Below are 12,810 nucleotides of genomic sequence, written 5' to 3' on the forward strand. Positions count from 1 at the left end.
GGATGGATGAAGGGTTCCGGAGGTGCTGTGGGATGGGAAGGGACGGGAGTGCCGGTGGTGGGGTAGGGGACCGCAGGCACCATGGGTAGGGTAGGGGCAGGTACGGGTGTTGCGGCGGATGGGAAAGGAGGTCCGGAGGTGCTGCAGGTGGTGGAGGGGCAGGTGCGGGGGTGCCATTGTTGGGGGAGGGGTGGGGGAGGGGGGGACCGCTGATGGAGGAGGGTGTCTGCAGATGCTGCGGGTGGAGGGGGGCAGGTGTGGGGGGAGACATATAAGGGGGGTGAATGGTGGAAGGGGCCTGGAGGTGCTGTGGGTGGTGGAGGAGTGGGAGCCACGGGTGGTGTAGGGGGTCTGGAGGCACAGCATGTGGGGGAGGGGTGGAGTGCCGCATGTGGTGGAGGGGAAGGTGCGGAGGTGTGGTGCATTGGGGAGAGGTCTGGAGGCGCTGCGGGTACTGTACATGCCATAAAAGGTAGTTGGAGGGTATGCAGTAACAGGGCCAGGACAGGGGTGACAGGGTCAGTACAGGGGTGACGGTGCCAGGACAGGGGTGACGGTGCCAGGACAGGGGTGACGGGGCCAGGACAGGGGTGACGGGGCCAGGACAGAAATGATAGGGACAGGATAGGGGTGACAGGGCCAGGGTAGGGGCGGCAGGACCAGGACAGGGGTGACGGGGCCAGTATAGGGTTGACAGGGCAAGCACAGGGGTGACAGGGCCAGGATAGGGGTAACAGGGCCAGCATAAGGGTGAAAGGGCCAGGATAAGGGTGAAAGGGCCAGGATAAGGGTGAAAGGGCCAGGATAAGGGTGGCAGGGCAAGGCCAGGGGTGACAGGGACATGACAGAACACAGGGCACGGGAGAGATTGGTATTAGGGACAAAACAGTGGTGACAGACAGATGTGTCTTACCGGAGTCACTGCTGCTGGCTGCTGCTGTTCCACTCCAACCTGTTGGGATCTGCTGCTGCTGGAGACTTGGCATGGCTGACTCTCTCAGGCTGGAGTTCTGCTTCTTCTGCCCGTCCGCATCCCTCCCCCCCTCCTCAGTCACACACCGCAGACCTCGCGCAGCTGCCGGGCACTTTGGTAAGGTGAGACTGGAAATGACTGGTTAGCCCCCAGGAGATGCTGCGGCTGGAGGGAGGAGGGGGTCATAGCATGCACGTGGCGCGGACCTCACGGCTTCCGGGCACTGTGGTAAGGGGAGACTGGGAGTGACTGGTTAGCTCCCAGGAGACGCTGCGGCTGGAGGGAGGAGTGGGTCAGAGCCTGCAAGCAGCTCGGATTTCTGCAGCGCTACCCGCCAGCTAAAGTGTGTGAATGAGCTGGGCGCACTCCACTGCGGGTGGCAGCGCTGCAGCTAGCGGTGGGGTTGCCGGGGCTGGAGATAACAGAGGCAGTATGGAACCTGCACAGCGGCAGGTGCCTCACTAAACTGCAGCTAAGAAGCGTGGAGTGTGCCAGAAAGTGATGCTCCTCTGCACCAGAGAGACCCTGCTGAGTATGCCGATGTGGGGGGTCAAGCACACAGTGAGCCGGTGCCCGTCTGTCTGTATGACATACCCCTCACACACCCCCATACCTTCCAAATGTCCCGATTTTCGCGGGACAGTCCCATTTTTTGGGGTCTGTCCCGCTGTCCCACCCGCAGGTCGCAGTGTCCGGCGGTGGGGGGGGGGGGGCAGTTGGAAAGCTCCTGTACTCGCTGTTCTGCTTAGCAGAGCAGTGGTGAATAGTGGAGACAGAGGGAGAGGGGGCATCAGGGGGTACGGATTAATGGGGGGGTTCCAGCAGCAGAGCCGGATTAAGGTGGGGGGGGGGGGGGCAGGGGATACATACCGTTGGCCCCACAGTTTTAGGGGGCCCCCCGGCTGGAGTAGCTCTGTCCCAGCTCAGAAGCCCCCCTCCCCCCCGTCCTGCCAGCAACAGCGGCAGCATTGTGCTACAGTCAGCACACGTTGCTGCATATTGGCAGGTCTGTGGTGTTGCAGGGAGGCAGCAGTCTCCCTGCTTTCTTCTCCCTGTGCGGGTGTGTAGGGGGGAGCGACCACCTCCTCTGGATTTAGCCCTAGCTGAGGGGCCAAAATCCCATTAAAAAAATAAAAATAAAAATCGGAATTTGCATAAGGGGGCGTGGCCGCACGGGCCGCGATTAGGCCACGCCCCCAACCCACTGCAGGCACAGCAATGAGATAGGGCTCCCCTGTCACAAGTGCCCTGTGCCCCCCGGACTCATAATCAGCCCCTGGGAGCATGCCAGCAGCTCACAGAGCGCTGGGCATGCCCCCTCACTGACGAAAACGGGGACCCTCCCGTGAAGCCACGCCCCCTTTTCGCCGAGTGTGTTTCCCTCCTTCTGCCTGGAGAAAGCTCCTGCAGAAAGCTGGGAGGTCTGCACCCCTGCCTGTGACATGCCCAATGCCCATGCTATCTGCTTCTGCTCCTAGTCTCCTGTAGATTTGGCCAGATCTCTGTGACTCATTTGAATAACTCCGCCCAGTGTTGTGACTCCGCCCAGCGTTAGCAAATGAATCACAAGGTCACAGAATAGGGCTATTATATAGGATATATATGTGTATAACTGTGACTTGTGTGGTGTCTACATGCAGGCTATACTCATATATACAGTATATATATATTTCTGTACTGTCAAAAAGTTGTACCCAAGATACAGTACACCCTTCATATACTGTAGTGTACCCAAGAAATGATATAAGCCGGGGATAGCTATTATAGATAAGCTGAAGTGTTCCCAATGATTGGACTGTACGTCATGTCTGTCCCAGCTGAAGTCCTGACCTGTTCTGGTTATATTACGGCGTACACACTTTTGCTCATTGTTAGATGTCCCACATGCTGAGTCTTAAGGGTTAATATAGTGGCGGCAGCCTTTACAGTCTATCTGCAAAGCGGAGAAGATGACGAGCAAAAAGCACACTGACTGTATACCTATATGTCACTTCAATAATCTTTAGGGTCTTATTTTTCTACTAAGATACAATCAGCTTTTATACAATCTTGCACTGACTGATTTTTGTGAGATAAGTCGATCAGTAGATTTACACAAATACGTGTTGCTTATTGTGATGTGTACACAAAAACATGTTGTTTATAAAGATGGTGTACACAAAAACATGTTGTTTATAAAGATGGTGTACAAATACATGTTGCTTTTGATGGTGTACACAAATACATGTTTCTTTTTATGGCCGTGTACACAAATACATGTTGCTTATTATGATGTGTACACAAATACATGTTGCTTATTATGATGTGTACACAAATACATGTTGCTTATTATGATGTGTACACAAACACGTTGCTTATCATGACAGTGTGTACAATACAGAAAGTGATTGAGCTCTGTCCAATGAACAGTGAGTGCCCCCCATCCTAGCACCCCAATCTCCAGCTGTCTCTAGACAGAGATGAGACGTTGCGGCCATTTTATAATGGCTGAGAATGTGCAGGTGCAGAAATAATGCTTTGTTTTTGTTATTTTAATGTTTTGCTGCTAGCGATGCGAATGTGCGTTTGTTTAGTGAGTGGTCCGTACGCCATGCCGCAGGGTTTCTGCTCACCAGCGCAAAGGGTGGGGAGAGAGCTATGCATGAGCTGCATCAGCTCAGAGTAACGGTGAGCCCCCCGTCTGGTCGCGATGTACAATGGATACCTGTGAATCTGCGCAGGTCACCCAGGGAACAGGGGAACTGAATAAATAACACTTCAATTCTTGAACTACAGGCAGATTTTATTATTTTTAGATTATATCCATAGATTGTCAGCCTGTGAGCAGGGCCCTCCCACCTCTCCGTCTCTCTGTTATTTCCCAGTCTTGTTTTATTACTGCTTTGTTCCCAATTGTAAAGTGCAACAGAATATGCTGGCGCTATAGAAATCAATGTTAATAAAAATTCTATAACACTTTAGCAGTAGTTTGGAGGGGGAAAAAAATCCCCCCAAAGTTTCCATCACCAGAGAGGAGGCAGCTGACCCTGATGAAGTCTGAATGCAGGCCGGAATGTATTACTGCCTTCATTCCAGTGTAATCCTCTGAGTTCTCCGGGAATATTGCGGTGTGCTGCTACGTTTGCTTCTTGGTAAAGTTGTATAATGTCATTTTACAGTCACTGTAATATATAAAACTCTCTGCAATGTCACAGTCTCCTCTGGACTCAGTTCTTATGTCTGTAAGGGGCTAGGGGCGAGCTTCTCCATGTGTGGTCTACGTGTGGCGCCCCCTAGTGGCAGGCGCCGGCGAGCTTGTAGTCTCCTATTCCCGGTGGGCAGAACCACATAGCAGTTTAGACTTACCTGCCCTAATGTCTCGCTGACTGTGCGTCGTGTACGGCCTGCCGTCTGACTAATCATTCTTAAAGTGTCTTTAAAATTAGTAGCCGGCTAAAGCTAAACTGCGACATTGTGGCAGCAAAAGCTGCACTAAGCATTCACACATATGTACACTACAAACGAATCCTTCTATTACACACAGTATGTATATGACTGTAGTGGAATAGTCTTCATACATGCCAACCGAGGGATGATGAAATTTGGGAGGTCCATGAAGAGGGGGGTGTCCAGGTGGGTGGGGGTTGATCAGCTTTGAGGTATCATTTATCAAATACATTCTGTAAACATTGAAACGGCAGATAAGAACCACTTGGCCCATCTAGTCTGCCCCTTTTTTTTATCCTTTAGGTAATCTCAACCCTTTTTGAACCTTAATTCTTTGTAAGTATATTCATATGTCTATCCCAAGCATGTTTAAATTTCTCTACTGTCTTGGCCTCTACCACCTCTGATGGGAGGCTATTCCACTTATCCACTACCCTTTCTGTGAAGTAATTTTTCCTTACATTTCCCCTGAACCTCCCCCCCCTCCAGTCTCAGTGTATGTCCTCGAGTTCTAATACTTCTCTTCCTTTGAAGAATGTTTCCCTCCTGAACTTTGTTAAGACCCTTGATATATTTGAAAGTTTCTATCATGTCTCCCCTTTCCCTTCTCTCCTCCATACTATACATATTAAGATCTTTTAGCCTTTCTGGGTATGTTTTGTGATGTAGGCCATGCACCATTTTAGTAGCCCTTCTTTGTACACTCTCTAATGTATTTATATCCTTCTGGAGATAGGGTCTCCAGAACTGAATACAGTATTCTAGATGAGGCCGCACCAATGACCTATACAGTGGCATTATCACTTCCTTTTTCCTGCTACTGATTCCTCTCGCTATGCAGCCAAGTAAAATAATAGATGGAATATGATTGGTTACTTTGGGCAACTTCTCCACTCTTTTCATGCTTGATACATCTACCCCTACATGGGAGGCTTCAGAGGGTAATGGGGCATATTACAAGGAATGATGGTTCATACAAAGATGAATAATAAAACTATAGATAAGTGAAGTTGGGGTAAAATCTTACACACGATAAGCAGAGTACACGTGATGGCGACATCTGGCAGAGAAACGCGTCGACGTTTGCTGTAAATGTGTAACTGTGAATATATCACACAATGTTTTGTAAATTTCGCTGCTCTTCATACATGTAACATTCTGTCTTGGTACGGAGGCTTTTATAAATAATATTGTCACTTTGGGATAAATGCATATTCAGTGTACTTGCTCTATGTATACAGTAAGGTAATCACCCGTACTCGCGTCACTTACCGTCTCCAGGTCTGGGAGCAGTCGTATTCAGGCCTGGCGTCCTTCTGCTAATCGTCAATACAGTATGTGACAATAAAATATTTTATAATATAGTTTGGGTGTTTTGTTTGGCGATTTGGTAGCAAACTTACGGTTTAATACGTTATTCAACACAGAAGACCCAAGACACAAAACGCTGTGATTACTGTATCTCCAGCTCAGGAGGATATGTACTAACAGATGACTTTTCTCTGTGCTAACATCCTGCATCTCCGCGTATGGAAGCAATGTACAGTAGGAGGTTTTAGTGCGGCAATGTGTTAAAAATATAGGGGCCCATTTATCAACGAGTGATAAAACTCATTGTGAATGATAACATTAGTTGCGTATGATAAGTGGTGCTCCAGCCAATCAGTATACGCAACACTGGGTCACTAGAGCTAAATGCTGAGCCACACGTGTCAGTATAGGTCACTCTGGGTCATTAGAGCTAAACACTGAGCCACACGTGTCAGTATAGGTCACTCTGGGTCATTAGAGCTAAACACTGAGCCACACGTGTCAGTATAGGTCACTCTGGGTCATCAGAGCTAAATGCTGAGCAACACGTGTCAGTATAGGTCACTCTGGGTCATTAGTGCTAAATGCTGAGCCACACGTGTCAGTATAGGTCACTCTGGGTCATTAGAGCTAAACGCTGAGCCACACGTGTCAGTATAGGTCACTCTGGGTCATCACAGCTAAACGCTGAGCCACACGTGTCAGTATAGGTCACTCTGGGTCATCACAGCTAAACACTGAGCCACACGTGTCAGTATAGGTCCCTCTGGGTCATCAGTGCTAAACGCTGAGCCACACGTGTCAGTATAGGTCACTTTGGGTCATCACAGCTAAACGCTGAGCCACACGTGTCAGTATAGGTCCCTCTGGGTCACTAGAGCTAAATGCTGAGCAACACGTGTCAGTATAGGTCACTCTGTGTCATCAGAGCTAAATGCTGAGCCACACGTGTCAGTATAGGTCACTCTGGGTCATTAGTGCTAAATGCTGAGCCACACGTGTCAGTATAGGCAACACTGGGTTATTAGAGCTAAACGCTGAGCCACACGTGTCAGTATAGGTCACTCTGGGTCATTAGAGCTAAACGCTGAGCCACACGTGTCAGTATAGGTCACTCTGGGTCATTAGTGCTAAACGCTGAGCCACACGTGTCAGTATAGGTCACTCTGGGTCATTAGAGCTAAACGCTGAGCCACACGTGTCAGTATAGGTCACTCTGGGTCATTAGAGCTAAACGCTGAGCCACACGTGTCAGTATAGGTCACTCTGGGTCATTAGAGCTAAACACTGAGCCACACGTGTCAGTATAGGTCACTCTGGGTCATTAGAGCTAAATGCTGAGCCACACGTGTCAGTATAGGTCACTCTGAGTCATCAGAGCTAAATGCTGAGCCACACGTGTCAGTATAGGTCACTCTGGGTCATTAGAGCTAAACGCTGAGCCACACATGTCAGTATAGGTCACTCTGGGTCATCACAGCTAAACGCTGAGCCACACGTGTCAGTATAGGTCACTCTGGGTCATCACAGCTAAATACTGAGCCACACGTGTCAGTATAGGTCCCTCTGGGTCATCAGTGCTAAACGCTGAGCCACACGTGTCAGTATAAGTCACTCTGGGTCATCACAGCTAAATGCTGAGCCACACGTGTCAGTATAGGTCCCTCTGGGTCACTAGAGCTAAATGCTGAGCCACACGTGTCAGTATAGGTCACTCTGGGTCACTAGAGCTAAATGCTGAGCCACACGTGTCAGTATAGGTCACTCTGGGTCATTAGAGCTAATCGCTAAGCCACACGTGTCGGTATAGGTCACTCTGGGTCATCAGAGCAAAATGCTGAGCCACACGTGTCAGTATAGGTCACTCTGGGTCATAAGTGCTAAACGCTGAGCCACACGTGTCAGTATAGGTCACTCTGGGTCATCACAGCTAAACACTGAGCCACACGTGTCAGTATAGGTCCCTCTGGGTCATCAGTGCTAAAAGCTGAGCCACACATGTCAGTATAGGTCACTCTGGGTCATCACAGCTAAATGCTGAGCCACACGTGTCAGTATAAGTCCCTCTGGGTCACTAGAGCTAAATGCTGAGCCACACGTGTCAGTATAGGTCACTCTGGGTCACTAGAGCTAAATGCTGAGCCACACGTGTCAGTATAGGTCACTCTGGGTCATTAGAGCTAAACGCTGAGCCACACGTGTCAGTATAGGTCACTCTGGGTCATCAGAGCTAAATGCTGAGCCACACGTGTCAGTATAGGTCACTCTGGGTCATCGGTGCTAAACGCTGAGCCACATGTGTCAGTATAGGTCACTCTGGGTCATCACAGCTAAACACTGAGCCACACGTGTCAGTATAGGTCCCTCTGGGTCATCAGTGCTAAACGCTGAGCCACACATGTCAGTATAGGTCACTCTGGGTCATCACAGCTAAATGCTGAGCCACACGTGTCAGTATAGGTCCCTCTGGGTCACTAGAGCTAAATGCTGAGCCACACGTGTTAGTATAGGTCACTCTGAGTCACTAGAGCTAAATGCTGAGCCATACGTGTCAGTATAGGTCACTCTGGGTCATTAGAGCTAAACGCTGAGCCACACGTGTCAGTATAGGTCACTCTGGGTCATCAGTGCTAAACGCTGAGCCACACGTTTCAGTATAGGTCACTCTGGGTCATCACAGCTAAACGCTGAGCCACACGTGTCAGTATAGGTCACTCTGGGTCATTAGTGCTAAACGCTGAGCCACACGTGTCAGTATAGGTCACTCTGGGTCATCAGAGCTAAATGCTGAGCCACACGTGTCAGTATAGGTCACTCTGGGTCATTAGTGCTAAACGCTGAGCCACACGTGTCAGTATAGGTCACTCTGGGTCATCAGTGCTAAACGCTGAGCCACACGTGTCAGTATAGGTCACTCTTGGTCATTAGAGCTAAACGCTGAGCCACACGTGTCAGTATAGGTCACTCTGGGTCATTAGAGCTAAACGCTGAGCCACACGTGTCAGTATAGGTCACTCTGGGTCATCAGTGCTAAACGCTGAGCCACACGTGTCAGTATAGGTCACTCTGGGTCATTAGAGCTAAACGCTGAGCCACACGTGTCAGTATAGGTCACTCTGGGTCATTAGAGCTAAACGCTGAGCCACACGTGTCAGTATAGGTCACTCTGGGTCATCAGTGCTAAACGCTGAGCCACACGTGTCAGTATAGGTCACTCTGGGTCATTAGAGCTAAACGCTGAGCCACACGTGTCAGTATAGGTCACTCTGGGTCATAAGAGCTAAACGCTGAGCCACACGTGTCAGTATAGGTCACTCTGGGTCACTAGAGCTAAATGCTGAGCAACACGTGTCAGTATAGGTCACTCTGAGTCATCAGAGCTAAATGCTGAGCCACACGTGTCAGTATAGGTCACTCTGGGTCATTAGAGCTAAACGCTGAGCCACACATGTCAGTATAGGTCACTCTGGGTCATCACAGCTAAACGCTGAGCCACACGTGTCAGTATAGGTCACTCTGGGTCATCAGTGCTAAACGCTGAGCCACACGTGTCAGTATAGGTCACTCTTGGTCATTAGAGCTAAACGCTGAGCCACACGTGTCAGTATAGGTCACTCTGGGTCATTAGAGCTAAACGCTGAGCCACACGTGTCAGTATAGGTCACTCTGGGTCATTAGAGCTAAACGCTGAGCCACACGTGTCAGTATAGGTCACTCTGGGTCATTAGTGCTAAACGCTGAGCCACACGTGTCAGTATAGGTCACTCTGGGTCATTAGAGCTAAACGCTGAGCCACACGTGTCAGTGTAGGTCACTCTGGGTCATAAGAGCTAAATGCTGAGCCACACGTGTCAGTATAGGTCACTCTGGGTCATTAGTGCTAAACGCTGAGCCACACGTGTCAGTATAGGTCACTCTGGGTCATTAGAGCTAAACGCTGAGCCACACGTGTCAGTATAGGTCACTCTGGGTCATCAGTGCTAAACGCTGAGCCACACGTGTCAGTATAGGTCACTCTGGGTCATTAGAGCTAAACGCTGAGCCACACGTGTCAGTGTAGGTCACTCTGGGTCATAAGAGCTAAATGCTGAGCCACACGTGTCAGTATAGGTCACTCTGGGTCATTAGTGCTAAACGCTGAGCCACACGTGTCAGTATAGGTCACTCTGGGTCATTAGAGCTAAACGCTGAGCCACACGTGTCAGTATAGGTCACTCTGGGTCATCAGTGCTAAACGCTGAGCCACACGTGTCAGTATAGGTCACTCTGGGTCATTAGAGCTAAACGCTGAGCCACACGTGTCAGTATAGGTCACTCTGGGTCATAAGAGCTAAACACTGTAACATGGCAGCAGGGCTGACATCAGAAATTGTGGGGCCCGGGACTGACAAAATAGACAGGGCCCCTCCCTACCCCCAAAAAAAGATTCTGCCGCACTGCTCCACCCCTATGTGATGTCATACACTGTGACGTTACATATAGGTGGAGTGTTGCGGGCCTGTTACTGACGCAGCCGCAGTTTATGGGCGGGATCTCGTGGCTATCTGCTGCTGCGCAAGCATTGTAGAAAGAAGTCGCCGACCAATAACCCAGCCAAGATCCTAGGCGCAGGGAATATCATTACAAAGTATGGATTTCTGTACGGAAAGATTGCAGTTATTAGAATTATTCTATCTCCAGCTACAAAACGTCTGTTCCACTCTGTCCCCAGTCACGTGGCAGAAAGGCCGGATTTTCTGTTCCTCCGGAGAGCGGTTCTCAGATGACAGCTGAGATTTCTGCCCCATTACAAGTCCTGCTGGATTGTTCTACGCTGGAAGGGCGTGAGGGGAATCAGGCTTTTTATATTAAGTGTAATTATCCGAGATAAATGACTCTCACGCTGCTCTCCGCATTGTCTCCTCTGTATGCTAATATTAGAGCACACGTTGCTCCCTGTACTCCTACATTATTCATCCTGTACTGGTCATGACTGATACCTGATTTCATTACAACTGTCTGCAACAATAATCTCTGCTGTTCCATTACCATATACTATCATGGTGCATCTGTTACATTTCTCATTCAGCACAACAGGAACAGCTGCATGTTCTGTTATTATGTGTTCAAGAACTTTCAGAAAAGTCTGTGCACGCTCAGCGGCCATTGTGCACGTGCGCGACCTGAAACATTACAGCCGCATCCAGGAAGGATGCGGCCGCAGTGTGATTGACAGCCACGGCCGTTGGGGGGAGCATGATTGTGGTGTTGGGGTGGCGGGTTGTTTCAAACAAGGGCGGACCGTGACCGCTTTTGGGGCAGCTGCATGACATCACACGCAGCCGCTTCAGAAATAAAAAATGCCCACCGACTGACAGCGCAGCCAGGGGTCAACCTTAGTTCCGATGGGTTCGCAATCTAATTGCGGACGCATCGGGGGGCGGGCTCACGCTTGCTAGGCAGCCTTACCCTGTGCCGGGCGGCCCCCAGCCTGTGAGGAGATGAACGCAGATCTGGCTGCATATGTAGCTGTCCGCGTACATCTCTGAAAAAAAACCCTATATGTCATATTGACTATATGTGCACATATGGACCGATTAGCAAAAGAATGGATCTATGGCAAATGAAACGACACACATCAACCAGCAAGGGCTCACTTAGGGGGGATATCCAGTTGCACTCAACCTTAATCCTGCACTCATTTCTATTAACCATATACTTTGTACTATTTTAAGCCACTAGTATGTCACTAGGAGCTGATTGGTTTGTACTTTATCTCTCTCTTTGATATATCTCGCCCTAAGTCGGCAGACCTGGCAGAGTCAGAGGAGATCGGTTGTGACAGGTTGGTGCTTCTATAGGCTGAAAATAACAATAGGCCTGGGAATAACTTGGTATTCCCGGGTAGTTCCCATTAAAGTACAAACCAGGCCTGACCCTGCCCGGTATCCAGAAGATTGGCCGTATTCAGGGAAGAGTTGCTGTAAACAGTAATGACTTCATCATATTGACCAGTGGTACTTTTCACAAGCACTGGTGATCCAGAGTGGCCTATACTGACACGTGTGGTAGACAGACAGACAGACAGACAGACAGACAGACAGACAGACAGACAGACAGACAGACAGACAGACAGGTTAGATAGATAGATAGATAGATAGATAGATAGATAGATAGATAGATAGATAGATAGATAGATAGATAGATAGATAGATAGATAGATAGATAGATATGGTATAGATACTGTAGATAGATAGATAGATAGATAGATAGATAGATAGATAGATAGATAGATAGATAGATAGATAGATAGATAGATAGATAGATAGATAGATATGGTATAGATAGATAGATAGATAGATAGATAGATAGATAGATAGATATGGTACAGATACTGTAGATAGATAGATAGATAGATAGATAGATAGATAGATAGATAGATAGATAGATAGATAGATATGGTATAGATACTGTAGATAGATAGATAGATAGATAGATAGATAGATAGATAGATAGATAGATAGATAGATAGATAGATAGATAGATAGATAGATAGATAGATATGGTATAGATACTGTAGATAGATAGATAGATAGATAGATAGATAGATAGATAGATAGATAGATAGATAGATAGATAGATAGATATGGTATAGATACTGTAGATAGATAGATAGATAGATAGATAGATAGATAGATAGATAGATAGATAGATAGATAGATATGGTATAGATAGATAGATAGATAGATATGGTATAGATACTGTAGATAGATAGATAGATAGATAGATAGATAGATAGATAGATATGGTATAGATACTGTAGAGAGATAGATAGATAGATAGATAGATAGATAGATAGATAGATAGATAGATAGATAGATAGATAGATATGGTATAGATACTGTAGATAGATAGATAGATAGATATGTTAGATGGATGGATAGATAGATAGATAGATAGATAGATAGATAGATAGATAGATAGATAGATAGATAGATAGACAGACAAACAGATTACCATGTGGTCAAGAAATAAAACAGGTAGTGTTCCCACCAGCTGGCGGGTCCTCAAAAAGAACCCTATGGTCCAGGCCTGCCCAGCAACCCCACCCCCCCCTGCTA

This window comes from Pseudophryne corroboree, chromosome 3 (genome assembly GCF_028390025.1).
Source record: "Pseudophryne corroboree isolate aPseCor3 chromosome 3, aPseCor3.hap2, whole genome shotgun sequence".
Lineage (NCBI taxonomy): Eukaryota > Metazoa > Chordata > Amphibia > Anura > Myobatrachidae > Pseudophryne > Pseudophryne corroboree.